This window comes from Trichosurus vulpecula, chromosome 1, assembly GCF_011100635.1.
Source record: "Trichosurus vulpecula isolate mTriVul1 chromosome 1, mTriVul1.pri, whole genome shotgun sequence".
Taxonomy (NCBI): Eukaryota; Metazoa; Chordata; class Mammalia; order Diprotodontia; family Phalangeridae; genus Trichosurus; species Trichosurus vulpecula.
In genome coordinates, this window is record NC_050573.1 from 100868049 (window position 1) to 100881500 (window position 13452).

General features: G+C 37.0%; 1 pseudogene; it reads left to right on the top strand.

Annotated features, from left to right (window-relative positions):
• The first annotated feature begins 653 nt into the window (after nucleotides 1-653).
• Nucleotides 654-1169, top strand: LOC118833761 (annotated as a pseudogene).
• Nucleotides 1170-13452: the final 12283 nt, after the last annotated feature.

A 13452-nucleotide genomic window follows, 5' to 3' on the forward strand; every position in this document is an offset into this window, starting at 1 on the left:
GTCAAGGGATTGGAGGTCATGATGTGGAAGAAGAGTAGGGTTTTGCAAGGAATGGAAGAAGTGAAAAGTCAGTAGATTATGATTGGATAAGGAGATTTCAGAACTCTTGAACATAGAGTTAGTACATTTGTGGATTATGGCAAGATCAAGGTCATGACTCTGTGTGTGGCTGAGGTGGGGGTAGAGGAGGAACTGATAAGAGGTGAGTAGGTTGAGAAACTGAATGGTTAGGGTATTTGAGAGAGAATAAATATGTATGTTAAAGTGCCCTAGTGTGAGGGCAAGAGTTTGTGGAGGAGAGAAAAACTGTAAGCCAGGTGTCAAACTCATTGAGGAAGAAAAAGCAGTGACTTGGCATCTATAGATAACAACATGCATTTCTAGTGTATATTGACATTGCTTATAGTGAATAGATTTTGCATATATCAGTATAGACTATCTCTTTTTTTGTTGTTTCTAATTTTATTTTTGACTCAAATGCCAGAACACAAATACAGAATAGAGAAAAGAAACAAAAGCATATCATAAACTTAAATATTGGAACTTAAATACAAAGTAAGAAAAAAAAAGTATGCCATGTGCATAGCAGAACATAAGAGAGGATTCAAAATATGTGACAATAAATTTTCATTTCAAGAAAGCCTGCGCTTTCCGCCGGCTCCGCCATATTCCAGTGAGTTGCCAAAATGACGAACACAAAATGAAAAAGGAGAGGGACACGCTACATGTTTTCTAGGCCCTTTCGAAAACATGGTGCTGTCCCTTTGGCTACGTATATGCGAATATACAAGAAAGGTGATATTGTAGATATCAAGGGTACGCGCACAGATCAGCAAAGAATGCCCCACCAATGTTACCATGGCAAGACTGGACGAGTCTATAATGTCAGTCAATATGCTGCAGGCATTGTTGTAAACAAACAGGTTAAGGGCAAGATTCTAGCCAAGAGAATTAATGTGCGTATTGAGCATATTAAGCATTCTAAGAGCAGAGATAGCTTCCTGAAGCGTGTAAAGGAAAATGATCAGAAGAAGAAGGAAGCCAAAGAAAAAGGCACTTGGGTTCAACTGAAACGCCAGCCTGCTCCACCCAGAGAAGCACACTTTGTGAGAACCAATGGCAAGGAACCTGAACTGTTGGAACCAACCCCCCACGAATTCATGGCATAAATGACTGCTAAAAAAACAATAAAAAAACTTGGATTATGGAAAAAAAAAAAGAAAGCCTGCATGTTAAATAATATACTTTGTGTTGAGAACTGTCCATCTTTTCTTTGCTTCCTTGTAAGTTTTCTTTTGTTCTCTGCTGTGTACTTTTTTACTTTGTTCTTTTTTTCTCTCCCCTCCTCCCCCCACTACAATCCTAGAATCCTCTCCTCTAGTCTTCCTCTTTATAGGATTTTACTTAAGACATCAGTGCTAATATCCAGTAGTGACACCGAGTCATAGTTTTATTTCTTTGATTTACACATCTCTGTTTTAAAGTCAAGGACTACATTTATCCAATAAAAAGAGTTAAGTAGACTGTATTCCCTCTCTATTTCTGGGACTATTTGTATACATAGGTAAGCAATTTTAAATGTTTCATAGAATTTAACTGAAAATCTGTAAATCTGGACCAATGTGAGTTCATTAATCTTAGAGTTCCTTTATTACTTCTCCAATTTCATTTCTGAGGTTGTGCTAAGATCTTTTCATATTATGTTAAATTTGGATATTTTAAATGCTTGCTGATAGTCATGTCCTTTGCATTTTTAATTTTGCTGGTATATAATTTTGTACAGTAGGTTGTGCTAATTATTGTCATTTGTTCTTTGCTGTGATTTCACCTTATTTTTTCATTTTGGTAATTAATTTTTTTCCTGTCTTTTAAAAATATATCAAATTAGCTGAAGCCTTCTTGATTTTATTAGTATTTTAAAAGAATCACATGTATGTTTCAGTTATTTCTGATGTCTTTCTGTTTTTCATTATATGTTTTTATAATTTCTACTTTGCTTTGAGAAGTCTATTTTTTCTTTTGAGACTGCTTTAGCTTTCCAAAATTTTGCTGTTGTCTAATCTGTCATTACCTTTTACATGATTATTAATTGTTTTTCTTTTTACTTATTATTTAGAATGTCAGAATTAAGTCCTCATTTAGGTCTTTATATCTCACTATTATTTCTAGTATTAATAGTTTTATTTGTGTTATGGTGTGAAAGGATATAATTACCATCTCTGTCTTTTTCGTTATAATTTCTTCCCCTTTCCTTGTGGTGCTGAAAAATAGGAAGATTCTTTAATGTCACCATTCAGAAGACACCATGAGTCTGTCATGTCTAACTTTTCCAAAAGTTTTCATTCTATTTCCTTTTTCTTTCATTTTCTGTTAGATTTATTCAAATCTAAGAAATGAATATTAAAATCTCCTGAAATAACTGGTTTTACTAGATATGTCTTTGTTCTTTGAGAACTATAATTTTTCCATCTTGTACTATCTTACTATTTCTTTTTCAGAGTTGTTTTTTTTTTAACCATTCTGGGTTTTCTTGTTATTGTTTTATGATCTCTGGAGGATGTATAACATTCTCTTTTTCCTTGAGAGTGTTTGATTTACTTTCCTTCATAGTATAATTCTGGTTTAATAGGTTATATCCCTTATTTGAATTATTATTCATTTTTCTTCTGTTTTTATAAGTCTCACTAGGGGTTTATTTGCTTCAGAGCTAAGATAATACCTGACCTTTTTGACTTTCAACCATTTTCCTGAATTCCCAATAGCTTCTCTCTATTTTTCTCTCTCATTCATAGACTTTTTCTGTTTTGTTGTTGCACAGTTCCCCCTACCCCCACCCTCCCAACCCCAAGCCTTGATGTTTTAAGCCTTTTCCTATATGGTATATGCTTTCTGCCTAGATTCTATGGGAAGAGGCCTGGCTCCAGTTGGGCTTCTAGCATCCTTTTCTTCATAAAGTTTTCTCTCTGTTCTTTTCTGTGCTGCTATCATGCCTCTATTTTGCTTTTCCACTTCAACTCCTTTTTCCTTTGTATGGCTGAGTAATGTCTTCCACCTTTTGTGGGATGTGGACGGGTTTAGACTAAATCACCATCATGTAGGGGACCAGGAAGGGCTCCCATAGCCAGTCCCTGAAGCACAAGCCTGTGAGATTCTTTGAGCTGACTGTGCCTGACAGCATGCAATGAGCCTACTGATGCTGAATGGGATCTCTATTTCAGTTGTCCAATGTTATTTCATGAATCTTTAACCTTTTTACCATATTTCTGAATTTTTATCTTGTGAATACAGCTGTAGCTATTCCATATTTATTGTATATTTACTTTTCTGAAGTTTTCAGGATGGAGCTGATTACCTATGTTGTAATAGTCCCTAAACAGGTCCCCCTGTCTCAAGTCTCTTCCCTCTTCAATCTTTTCTCCATGCAACAGCCAAAGTGAGACAATTTTCCTGAAGCACAGTTCTGTCCATATCACTCACCTGCTCAGTAAATGCCAGTGGCTTCCTAGTGTACAGCTATATATGAATCTCTAGAAATGATGACACTAGTCAAATTCACACTATAATTTCCATTGGGCTGAACTTACATAATTTATGCTTCAAATAACACAAAATTAAATACATTCAGCCCCTTCAAAGGATTTCATAATTGCATTAATGGAGACCTAGCTGTAGCTAGGATTATACAATATTTCATTTTGATTTCATTCTTTTTAATTTCCATTTTTGTACTTTATAATGTACATAATTAATAAGGTATTGTACATGTATCTTGTTTATAAATAGGTAAATATATTCATATTGAGAAATACTCGAACTTTTTTTTTGCTAATAATGGTATAAAATTAACAAATTTGGAGACCGGTTATATGGGGAAAATATCTTATCTATTGTATTGCTCCAAAGATTTACTTCTTCTTTTCCCCTTCCTTTTTCCATACCACATTTTCCATTTTTGTTTTCCTCAAAACTCCTAAAACAATTTAGAATTACGCCTTAAACTCAGATATTCTTTTTGGCCCATGCCCCTTCTGGTTTGCCTTTCGAACACTTTTAATTTTTTAAAGGAATTCTTCATTCTTCCTGTTAACCTGACGTTAGAGGCAATCCTCTAGTCCTTTTCATTTTCTTTTCCCGTTCTTGTTCCAAAAGCTTAGATCTTTGGGTTTATCAGACAGTAGATTACTAGGACCACTTACTGCCACAGGTTGTGTGCCTAATCTATTCCACTGATCTACTGTTCTTTTTCTTACCCAATATCAGATTTTTTTAATGATTATCACTTTGTAGTATAACTTGAAACCTGATACTGCTGGGCCACATTATACTTCACTTTTTAAAGCTGATTCTCTTGATATTCTTGACATTTTGTTCTTTCAGATGAATTTTGTTATTATTTTTTTCTAGCTCTATAAAATAATTCTTTGGTTTGATAATTCCAAATGATTCTTTGGTTTGATTGGCATAACACCAAATAAGTAAAATAGGCAGAATTGTCATTTATATTACATTGGCTCAGACTGCTCATGAGCAATTAATATTTCTCCACTTCTTTAGATCTGTCTTTATTTGTGTGAAAAGTGTTTTATCATTGTGTTCGTGTAATTCTCACCTATGTCTTGGAAGGTAGACCCACATATGCAGTTTTATAAAATGGAATTCTTTTTCTCTCTCTTCCTGCTGGGCTTTGTTGGTAATATGTAGAAATGTTGATGATTTATTTGGGTTTATTTTGTATTCTGCAACTTTGCAAAAGTAATTAATCATTTCAACTAGGTTTGTTTTAGTTGATTTTCTTGGGTTCTCTAGATATATCATCACATCATCTACAAAGGGTGATAGTTTTGCTCTTTCATTGCCTATTTTTATCCCTTCAATTTCTTTTCTTGTCTTGTTACTATAGCTAGCACTTTTAGTACAATTATGAATAATAATGTTATAATGGACATCCTTGCTGCAACCCCTGATCATATTGAGAAGGCTTCTAGTTTATCCCCATTACAGACAATGTTTGTTCTTGGTTTTAGATAGATGCTTTTTTTTTTTGAAGGAAACTAGTAAATTTATTTATTTTTTTTTAAATTTATTTAACATATTTAGTTTTCAGCATTGATTTTCACAAGAGTTTGGATTACAAATTTTCTCCCCATTTCTACCCTCCCCCCCACTCCAAGATGGCGTATATTCTGGTTGCCCCATTCCCCAGTCAGCCCTCCCTTCTGTCACCCCACTCCCCTCCCATCCCCTTTTCCCTTCCTTTCTTGTAGGGCAAGATAAATTTCTACGCCCCATTGCCTGTGTATCTTATGTTCTTGTTGCATGCAAAAACATTTTTGTTTGTTTTTGAACGTCTGTTTTTAAAACTTTGAGTTCCAAATTCTCTCCACTCTTCCCTTCCCACCCATCCTCCCTAAGAAGTCAAGCAATTCAACATAGGCCACATGTGTATCATTATGTATAACCCTTCCACAATACTCATGTTGTGAAAGACTAACTATATTTTGCTCCTTCCCAACCCATCCCCCTTTATTGAATTTTCTCCCTTGACCCTGTCCCCTTTCGAAAGTATTTGTTTTTGACTACCTCCACCCCCATCTGCCCTCCCCTCCATCATCCCCTCATTTTTTTATCTTCTTCCCTCTTCTTTCCTGTGGGGTAAGATTTCCAATTGGGTATGTATGGTATTCCCTCCTTAGGCCAAATCTGATGAGAGCAATGTTCACTCATTCCCCCCTCATCTGCCCTCTCCCCTCCTCCCACAGAGCTGCTTCCTCTTGCCACCTTTATGGGAGATAATCCATCCCATTCTATCTCTCCTTATCTCCCTCTCTCAGTATATTCCTCTCTCATCCCTTAATTTAATTTTATTTCTTTTAGATATCTTCCCTTCATCTTCAACTCACCCTGTATCCGCTCTCTTCCTCTCTCTCTCTCTCTCTCTCTCTCTCTCTCTCTCTCTCTCTTTCTGTATATATATATATATATATATATATATATATATATATATATATATACATACACACATAGATATATACATACATACACATTCACCCATATATATACATAAACATATATGTATGCATATTCCCTTCAGCTACCCTAATACTGAGGTCTCATGAATCATATACATCATCTTTCCATGTAGGAATGTCAACAAAACAGTTCACCTTTAGCAAGTCCCTTGAAATTTCTTTTTCTTGTTCTTTTCCTTGATTACCTTTTCATGCTTCTCTTGATTCTTGTGTTTGAAAGTCAAATTTTCTATTCAGTTCTGGTCTTTTCACTGAGAAAGCTTGAAAGTCCTCTATTTTATTGAAAATCCATATTTTGCCTTGGAGCATGATACTCAGTTTTGCTGGGTAGGTGATTCTAGGTTTTAATCCTAGCTCCATTGACCTCCGGAATATCGTATTCCAAGCCCTTCGATCTCTTAATGTAGAGGCTGCCAGATCTTGGATTATTCTGATTGGGTTTCCAAAATACTCAAATTGTTTCTTTCTGGCTGCTTGCAGTATTTTCTCCCTTGATCTGGGAGCTCTGGAATTTGGCGACAATATTCCTAGGAGATTTCTTTTTGGGATCTATTTGAGGAGGCGATCGATGGATTCTTTCAATTTCTATTTTGCCCTGTGGCTCTAGAATATCAGGGCAGTTCTCCTTGATAATTTCTTGAAAGATGATATCTAGGCTCTTTTTTTGATCATGGCTTTCAGGTAGTCCAATAATTTTTAAATTATCTCTCCTGAATCTATTTTCCAGGTCAGTGGTTTTTCCTATGAGATATTTCACATTGTCTTCCATTTTTTCATTCCTTTGGTTCTGTTTTATAATATCCTGATTTCTCATAAAATCACTAGCTTCCACTTGCTCCAATCTAATTTTTAAAGTAATGTTTTCTTCAGTGGTCTTTTGGACCTCCTTTTCCATTTGGCTAATTCTGCCTTTCAAGGCATTCTTCTCCTCATTGGCTTTTTGGAGCTCTTTTGCCATTTGAGTTAGTCTGTTTTTTAAGGTGTTGTTTTCTTCAGTGTATTTTTCAGTGTTTTTTTGGGTCTCCTTTAGCAAGTCATTGACTTGTTTTTCATGGTTTTCTCACATCCTTCTCATTTCTCTTCCCAATTTTTCCTCTACTTCTCTAACTTGCTTTTCCAAATCTTTTTTGAGCTCTTCCATGGCCTGGGACCAGTTCATGTTTTTCTTGGAGGCTGTTGGTGTAGGCTCTTGCACTTTATTGACTTCTTTAGGCTGTATGTTTTGGTCTTCTTTGTCAGCAAAGAAAGAAGGCAAAGTCTGAGACTGAATCTTGGTGCGTTTTTGCTGCCTGGACATATTCCCAGCCAACTAACTTGACCTTTGAGTTTTTCAGTGGGGTATGACTGCTTGTAGACTACAGAGTTCTATGTTCCATGTTTGGGGGGGAGGTGCCAGCTCTGCCACACCAGCACTGCTCCTTCCCCAACCCCCAACCTGGACTGGGCTTAGATCTTCAGCAGGCTGTTGCACTCCTGCTCTGATCCACCACTTAATTCCTCCCACCAGGTGGGCCTGGAGCTGGAAGTAACAACAGCTGTAGCTGCCCCACCTCCGCTGCCCCCAGTGCTGGAAGCTGAACCGGGAACTCCTTCTACTCCTGCAGCTTTTCCCACTAATCTTCTTCACAGTCTTTGGTGTTTGTGGGTTAAGGAGTCTGGTAACTGCTGCAGCTCACTGATTCAGGGCGCTAGGGCCCCCTCCGCCCGGCTTCTGGTCTGGATGGTCCATGCCGTTCAGGCTGGGTTCTGCTCCACTCCGTTCCCAGCTCCCAGCTCCCAGCTCCGTGTGGAATAGACCTCACCCAGAGACCATCCAGGCTGTCCTGGGCTGGAGCCCTGCTTCCCTCTGCTGTTTTGTGGGTTCTGCTGTTCTAGAATTGGTTCAGAGCCATTTTTTATAGGTTTTTGGAGGGACTCGGTACGGAGCTCACATTAGTTCCTGCTTACCAGCTGCCATCTTGGCTCCGCCCAGATAGATACTTTTTAAAAATCATTTTAAGATTTTTATTCCTATTCTAGTGTTTTTTTTAAAAAATGGGAATGGGTCAAAAGATTTTTTGTCAAAAGATTTTGTCAAAAGATTTTTCTGCACCTATTAACCTACTATAATCATATGAGCTTTGTTGTTTTTTTTTTTTGTTACTGACATGTTCAATTACACCAATAGTGTTCCTAATAATGAATCAGGCCTGTGTTCCCAGTATAAATTCCACCTGGTTATGTGTATGATCTTTGTGATATATTGCTGTAGTCTTTATGCTAGCATTTTATTTAAATTTTTTGCATCAACATTCATTAGGAAAATTGGTCTTTAGTTTTCTTTTATTTTGTTTTTGCTTTCTCTGGTTTGGGTATCAAAACCATATTTGTGTCATAGAAGAAAATTGGTAGGATTCCTTCATTAACTATTTTTCAAATCATATATAGATTTTGGAATTAATTGTTCTTTAAATGTTTCAAATGAATTCAAATCTGTTCATCCAAGGCTGTTTATTGAATGTAATTTTATTGCATTATGGTCTAAAAAGGATGCATTTAATACTTCTACTTTTCTGCATTTGTTTTTAAGGGTCTTATGCCCTTATGTGAAAATACCAAGTACAGTTGAGAAAAAGTCATATTCTTTTCTATTCATATTCAGTTTTTTCCAGAGGTCATACTTAAGTTTTCTAAAATTCTATTTTTTTAAACTTCTTTATTAGTTATTTTATGGTTAGATTTATATGGTTCTGAGAGGGGTAAATTGAGGTCCCCCATTAATACAGTTTTACTATCTATTTCTTCCTATAATTCATTTAACTTTTCCTTTAAGAATTTGAATGCTATGCCATTTGATAGCTATATCTTTAATATTGATATTCATTATCCATAGTACCTTCTTAGCAAAATGTAGTTCTGTTTTATGGATTAGTTCTTCCCTTTCTCATTTACAGTTATAATTGCTAACTATGCATTTCTCTCCATCCTATTTTCTTCTGCGTAATCTTCACTTTTTTTTTACCCTGCCCCTTCTTAAGTGTGTGCTTTGTTTCTGACCATTGCCTCCTTTAATCTAACCTCCCTTTTATCCATGCCTCCCTCCCCCAGTCACTTTTTCTTGTGCTTCTTTGTTGGATGAGATGGATTTCTATACCCAACTGATGGTGTATATATATATTCTTCCATCTAAAACCAGTTCACAAGATAGTTAGGTTTAAGCATGTCTCCCTCTCCCATATTCTCTTCTCCATTTTAAAATTTGTTCTTTATGAACCTTTTATGTAAGATAATTTTCCCCATTCTTTCTCCATTTGGGAATCTAAACATTTTAATCTTATTAAGTTCCTCATGATTTCTCAGTCATTTCTGTCTTTTTATGTCTCCCTCGAGTTTTGTGTTTGAATGTCATATTTTCTCTTCAGCTCTGTTTTTTCCCCATCAGGAATCTTGGAAGTGTTCTATTTCATTCAATGTCATTATATTTTCCCCTGTAGGATTACACTCAGTTTTTTTCCAGGTAGTTTATTCTTGGCTATAATCTTAGTTCCTTTACCTTCTGGAATATCATATTCCAAGTCCTCTGCTTCTTTATCTTAATAGCTGCTAAATGTTGTGGGATCCTGATGGTAGTTCCATGGTATTTTTTTTTCTATTTTTCTTTTCAACTGCTTTGAGTATTTTCTCATTGACTTGGAAGCTCTGGAATTTGGCTATAATATTCTTGGAGTTTTCATTTTGGATGTGATCAGTAGGTTTTTTTCAATTTCTAGTTTGCCATCTGGTTCTAAGAATTCAGAGCAGCTTTCCTTTATAGTTTCTTGAAATACGATATATAAGCTCTTTGCCTAGGATCATGGCTTTGAGATATTATCTCTCCTTAATCTACTTTCCAGCTAAGTTTATTTTATGATGACATATTTCACATTTTCTTCTATTTTTTTATTCTTTTCACTTTTTAAAAATTGGTTTTTGTTGTCTCATGGAATCATTAGCTTCCACTTGACCAATTCTAATTTTTGAGGAATTATTTCTCCACTGTGATTTTGTATCTCTTTTTTCATTTGGCCAATTCTACTTTCTAAGGAGTTATTTTCTTCAGTGAGGTTTTGTACCTCTTTTACCATTTGACCAATTTCGTTTTTTGAGATACTGTTTCATTCAGTATTTTTTGTGCTTCTTTTACCAAGCCATTAATTCTCTTTTCATAATTTTCTTACATTGCTCTCATTTCTTTTCCTAGTTTTTCCTCTACCACTCTTATCTGATTTTTAAAATAATTTTTGTCTCCTTTTCCCTCTTTCTAGCAATTTTGGTTGGGCTTATATCTAATCTGAATTTTTGTTTCAGGCTTTGTAGATGTTTTATGTTGTTGTCTTCTGAGTCTGTGTCTTAAGCTTTCCTGTCATCACCATAGTAGGTATTTATGGTCAGATTTTTTGGTGTTTGTTCGTTTTTCTAGACTATTTCTTGACTTTGAACTTTGTGTTAGAGTTGAGATTTACTTGCCTGTGGATGGGGCACTGCTTTCACAAGCTTCAGGCTTTTTCATCCTGCCATTTTCTTTTTTTTCTCAGCCAAGGAAAAAGACAAAGTTTATTAAATATTAGCCATATTGGGTTGTCTTAAGAAATCCCACCCTTTGTGACGCTTGTTTTCACAAGCAGGCCAGGTTCAATCTACTGAACTAGATTGAATCTGAGCACCTTCATGGAGGCAAGATGAGACTTATATATAGAAATATTGTGGGAGGGATTGAGTGGAGGTCTTGAGTAGTCTGGGATGACTAGAGGCAGGGTTTAGAGGGGACTGGGGTGACAGGGGTGAGGTCAGACTCCAGGGTAGGAAATAGCTGAAGGCTACCTAGAGATGAGAGACAATAACAGAGCTAGGGTATAGATATTTTCATCAGGATCAAGGGTGGGAAACAGCTGACAATAGAGGGCTAGGCTAGGTAGAGATTTGGGCCTAGATAATGAAACAGCTTATGGCCTTAGGCAAAGGCCAGATGTAATGGAAAGATTCAAGGAGAATTCAAGGGGGTTCCCAGAGACTGTACTCCAGATTCAAGGGGGTTCCCACAATTGAAACCCCATCATTTCCCCCTCAAACAAATGGGACCCAAATTCTTTTGGGATAAAGGGTGAAGGTCTCAGCTTCTGAAATTTCTTCTTGCTGGCAAGGGGCGTAGAGCTGTCCCTGCCTCAGTAAGTCCCATTCAAGGGGTGCATAGTCTGAGCAGTCATCTGGAAGTTGATGGCTTGGAGCCTGGAGGAGATAAACCTGGCAAGGAGGTTAAGCAAACAAGCACCAAACAGGCAGTATAGGAGTATAGAAAAAGGATCACCCTGCCATTTTCACAGCTAGTTCTGGTGGCCTCTAAGATTTTGGTATTTCCAAGGTGATGTGATGTAGGGAGAGGCATTGCCATTGCTCTGTGATCTGTTCTTTAGCCAGGCAGGACCCCTCCTTTTTTATAGTCAAAACTGCTCTCCTTTCTGGAACCGCTACCTATACCTAAGTAAGTCATCTGCTCCTTTATTACTACAAATGCTACCTCTCCTTTCAGCCCTGAAACTGGGACCAGGAACTGGACAATTGGCAATGGAGTTGTGAAATGGTTCCTGATCCTGTACTCAGTGATAGCACAGGGGACCCCTTTAATATCTTTCTGACCAGGTATTTACTGTCTCTGGATGGGGAGAGCTCCTGGTATTCTGCCTTGGCCTCCAAGACTCACAGCTGCTGTTGATGCTATGCTGAGCTCCTGGCCAGCTCCTACCCCAGATCCTTAGATCTCTCCTTCTGCCCCCTTCCCCCTTAAGTTATCCTGGGCTTGAGAAATATCTCATTTTGAGCTTTTTCTGGTTATGTCACCTTAGAGTTTGATTTGACACATGATATATTAAAGTCTTTTGGAGAAAATGTTAGCAGTGTTGGCTACTATGCTTCCTTTACTCCACCATCTTGGCTTTGCCTCAGTGAAGCTTAATTTAAAGCAGGCCTTGCCTTACAATGCAGTTATAGCATCCTCAGCTGCTTTTTCATCCATAATTTAAAAACTCTTGCCAAAATCCTAATAGAAATGAAAGCTGTTCTCAGCTGTTGGTTATGGAAAGACATTAAATAGAGATAAATGCATATTGGAAATCTACTCAGCCCCTTCACACTTCTCCCTGCTTGTTCTAGCCACATCACCATATTGTAGACCCTCCATCCATCTTGCTGCTATCCTGTTTTGATGCTTTCTATCTCCATATGACAACCATTTATTAAGAGTCTACTATGTGCCAGACACTGTAAGTGTTGGATATACAAAGAAAATTAAAAAAAATCCTTGCTACCAATAAACTCATATTCTAATGGAAGACATAACATACAAACAGCTATGTATGAACAAGCTATACATAGGATAAATTAGAAGTAATCTCAGAGGGAAGGTGTTAAGGGAGAACAAGAAAGGCTTCTTTTGGGTGGTAAAATTATAGCTGGGACTTTAAGGAAGTAAGAATATGGAGATAATGGGGAAGAGAATTACAGACATGAGTGATGATCCATGAAAATGGCGTTGGGAGATGGAATGTCTCATGGGAGGAATAGCAAGAAAGGCCAGTACACTGTCTCTCAGAGTACAGAAAGCAGAGTGAAGTGTAATAAGACTAGAATATAAGAAGGATCCCCAGCATAAAGGTTTTAGGAACCAAACAGAAGATTTACATTTTATCTAGATGACCATGGAAAGACACTGGAGTTTATTGAATGGGTGAGAGAGATGACCTGGTCAGACCTGCATTTTAGGAAGAGCAATTGACAGCTGAATGGAGGATGGACTAGCCAAGAGAAAGTTGTGGCAGTGTAACCAGCCATCAGACTATTGCAATAGTGCAGGCATGAGTCGCAGAGGATTTGTATCAGGTTGGTGGTATTGTCAGAGGAGAGAGGGAAGCATATAGAAGAAAAGCTAAAAAGATTGAGACACAAATCCAAATTCATTTTTAGTCCTTTCCACATGTGGTTTCTCATTTCTTCAAAGCATTTCTGCTAGTCTACTAGACAAGTCTCCCACATGCTTGGTTAGACAGTGGGTTTTACCCTTGCTTTTATATTGATGCCTTTTATTTTCGGTATGAAAGTAGTATTGGCTAACTCCTATCTCCCTGCCTATGCCCACGGATATGGTCATGTCATGATGACTTTTTAAGATTATGAAACTAAAAGGACTTGCTACCTAGGCAAGGCAAGGTATGAGATGACAAACCTGTATTCATAGGATACCTCTAGTCCAGAGGTTCTTAACCTGGGGTCTATAAGCCTCCACGGTTTCATGGATAGATTTTGAAGTGTTTGTGAACTTGGATGGGAAAAACTACATCTTTATATCAATATAATTAGTTTCCTGTATGATTTTATGTATTTTGCGTAATGTATTTTAAATATTATTCTGGGA